This window comes from Microtus oregoni, unplaced genomic scaffold (genome assembly GCF_018167655.1).
Source record: "Microtus oregoni isolate MIOR12 unplaced genomic scaffold, Mior012 000011F_ref0000422, whole genome shotgun sequence".
NCBI classification, from domain to species: Eukaryota; Metazoa; Chordata; class Mammalia; order Rodentia; family Cricetidae; genus Microtus; species Microtus oregoni.
In genome coordinates this window covers 2,183,167-2,186,908 of record NW_024543070.1, presented here as the reverse complement: position 1 = coordinate 2,186,908, position 3,742 = coordinate 2,183,167, and positions in this window count along the sequence as shown.

Below are 3,742 nucleotides of genomic sequence, written 5' to 3'. Positions count from 1 at the left end.
CCCAGAGAATGTGGGGATGGCCCCGGGGGAGAGAAGGAAGATGGATGGACAGGTGTCCCTACTAAACACATCTAAACGAGTCTAGTGAAAAAAAGCTTACATGTTTATCATAAGTTTTTCTTTATTGGTTCTAAAGGGGCAAGAACTCTGCCTACCTTCTCTGCCCTACCCCTGCCTCCTAAATAAGCACAGAACCTGGCATGTGGTATGTTTAGGGTGCTCGGTGCAGCCTTTGTAGTTAACCTCAAGCTCCTGCCCGCTTTCTCTCTGCTTTCCCATCCAGCAAATCCTGTCTTCTATATCCTACCGATTTTCTCCCCTGGAAGTGAACTTCCCTTTTGGGTTTTTCCAGTAACTGTTCCCACAAGGGCTTATATGAACTTGATCATATCCAGATAAAAGTTTTAGGAGTTTTGAAAAGCTTATTATTGTCTTTTATGGTAATAGGCCCCATTTATTTTTAATCCTAACTCACTTGCTAGATTAAAGGTTTCAAAGGCAGAGACTGCTGGCTCTGTCGTCCTTTTTTAAAATAACTCTGTGCATGTGTGTGTGCACATTGCAACATTACACAGGGGCTGAAATAGGAACTCAGGTTCTCATCACTGAGCAGTAAGTACTCTGAACAGATACTGAAAGTGCTGGATTAAACCCAAGTTATCATTAATGATAACTGATCTCAACTGAAGAGGATCATTGGTTTCTTATTATAACTTTAACTTTCAAATAAGATGCACAACACACATACACCATAGACACACACACACACACACACACACACACGCACACGCACACACACACACCACACGATTTTCCCTAAGAGAAAATGAAGGGAAAATGTACCACCATAAGTGCCGGTGGATAGACCTAAAATGCCCTTCCTTCTTTGATTTGGACGGATTATCTGACAGCAGGCCAGCTCACTGAGCACAGTACCATTGATATGTTGACCTGTTTATTAGCCAAGTGTAAGACTTTATATTGAGGTTGTATTATGTGTTTCTCCTATTTTCTTCCCAAGCATTGCTCTCCTCACCACAAAGGAACATTGTTCATTTTTTACAGCTGTTTCCTTTTTCCTCCTTGGGAAGGTGTGAGGACATAGAAGCAATATTGTATGGAATCTTCATGGCAAAATTAACTTTCTGTCACGTATTTAAACAAGAATTTATTCTTATTTTATTTGCATTGATGTTTTGCCTGCATGTAGGTCTGTGTGAGGATGTCAGATCTTGGAGTTACAAACAGTTATTAGCTGCCACATGGGAATTGAACCCAGGTCTTCTAGAAGCGCAGTCAGTGCTCTTAACCACTGAGCCATCTCCCCAGCCTCTCTGTCACTTGCTGTATTGGGTTAAGATGGGGTGGAAATTCCATAAGGTTTTCCTCCCCCTTCTTCCAATCAGACACATAAGCAAAGGCCAACAACCAGCCAGCATGTCAGTAGGCAGCAAGATGCTATGAACGGGTTAACACAGTTTGTGAGCTCTAACTGCAGGCCAGCCTCTGCAGCTCCTGGGTCTAGCTGCTGCTAGCAATGCTGTCTCATTGGCAGTTGGGTTTAATGTGTGGTCTGGTAGGCTGCATTCATGATGGCAGGTGCATAGGAAGAAAGCAAAAAGTGGCAGCTCCAGTTCCATGGTATTCTGATCAAAAGAGAGGATGACAAGTCCCTTCAAAGACAATGCAGCTTCCTAGAATAAGGATCCCCCCCCCCCCGGCTTTATCTTCATTTTGAGGCAATGCAGGAAGAGAATTTCATACATCTTTCCCACCAAAACCTCCTGGGAGGATAATTGGACGCATTCTTTCCAGGAAACCTCATCTCCGGAGTTAAGATCAGGGTGGATGACACTCTTGTTCATCCCAGTCATCAGTGCCTTCTAGGGAAATCATTACTGAGGTTTTTGTCATGTCTCATAAGAGACTTCTTCCTTCAGAAGGCCCACTCTTGCTCAGCAAGTGCCAGGAACTGTTAAGGATGCCACATAGCTCCAATGCTGGCACTTTTGTTATCGCCCTATTAACAGATGAGGAACTGGGGGGACAACGAGTCTTACCCCAGTTAATAGGATACTCACCAGCACCCTAAAGCCGGGGTTTGCCCAACTCTAAATCCTTACAGGTCACCTATCACGCAACCAAACCCCTCCCCACCTCATGCTACTTCTTCCTCCCTCTCTCCTGCTATCCCTCCCTTCCTCTCTTCTTCCTTTCCTTCTTTCTAGTCTCGAATATCTCACGTTGGCTTCAAAGTCACTGTGTAGACAAACAAGGGTATCCTTGAACTTCCCATCCTCCTGACTCCACAAGTGCTGGGATTCCAGGCATAGGCCACCAATTCTGATTTCTTATGTGGTGCTGGGACCCAACCCATGACTTTATGTATACTAGACAAACCCTTTACCAAATGACCTACATTCCTAGTACCTTTGTTTTGTTTTGATTAGAAGCAAACTGAAAATAATATGGACTTAGCTTTCTTTTATTCCAACTCTCTAAAGACAATCTAAGAAACATAATTTTTTAACTCTCTTTAAAACCACTCTGGACTGGGACGATGGCTTAGTGTTTGTAAAGCTCAGATCCCCAGAATCCACACAAGGGCAGATTCAGTGTGGATCTGTAATTCCAGCTTTCTTGCAACAAGATGGAAGGCAACAGAAACCCCAGAAAGCTAGTAGCTCAGGTAGCCTGATGAACCTAACTGTAGACAAGAGAGCCTGTCTCAGGTTGGATGGCAAGGACCAACAACCAAGGTGGTTTTAGGGCTACATTCACGGCCTTGTACATCGATAGCCTCATTCAGGTATGTGCAAACTCACCACATACTCTCCCACTGTGCACAGAGACTCTCTCTCTCTCTCTCTCTCTCTCTCTCTCACACACACACACACACACACACACACACTCACACTTTTTAAATTCAATGGTAATGCCGTATATCTCAGAGGTTTGTGCTGCTGTTTCATTCCCTGTTTGCCTGCTTTTGGTATCCTTGGAACCTTATACCTTTCTCCCCATGAGCTGCGGAGGAGGAGGCAGCATTATGTCATGTCAGCCTACAGTGCTGCTCACCTCCACGCCTCATTATGGCAAGTCACTTTCTGAAGCTGGCCTGTTGCGCTTAGACAAATGATTGTATGAAGTTTTAAATAAACATACAATATTTACATTATGCTGTTTCTTGAAGTGATTTATCATCATCTTCTTTCAGTCCTGTTCTCTGGACATAAAAGACACGAGCTTTTTGCAGTTTATACAAACCAAATCCTCTGTTTGCTCTGATTAAGCATTCATGGGTCTTTAATACTGCACAGGCTTTCGAGTGGGGATTATTCCCTTTGGGGGCGGTGGAATTAAATACATTAGGCAGCAGAGATAAGGGAGGGCAGGGGAGTTTAATTGCCATTAAAATAGATATGGCAGGTAACAAAAATAGAAGGCACAAAACAACAGTCTGGATTCTCATTTTCTACGCTGATGGACGAATCCTGTGATCATGTGACCTTGGAAAGCTTCCAAAGTTGACGGTCTGGAAGATGTAGGAAACAGGCCAATGGTGTGCCAGGGAGCAAGTCAGTAACTGGGTTCCTCAGCTGCCTTGTGCCTCGGGGGCCTTACCCTGAAGAGTGGGAATCAGTCTTCCCCACGAAGAACATTTGGCTCTATTGAACGGACATGATCCTGAATCCATGCCTCACCGCCATGTCACCCAAACCCCCACCCCTCTCTAAAGGCA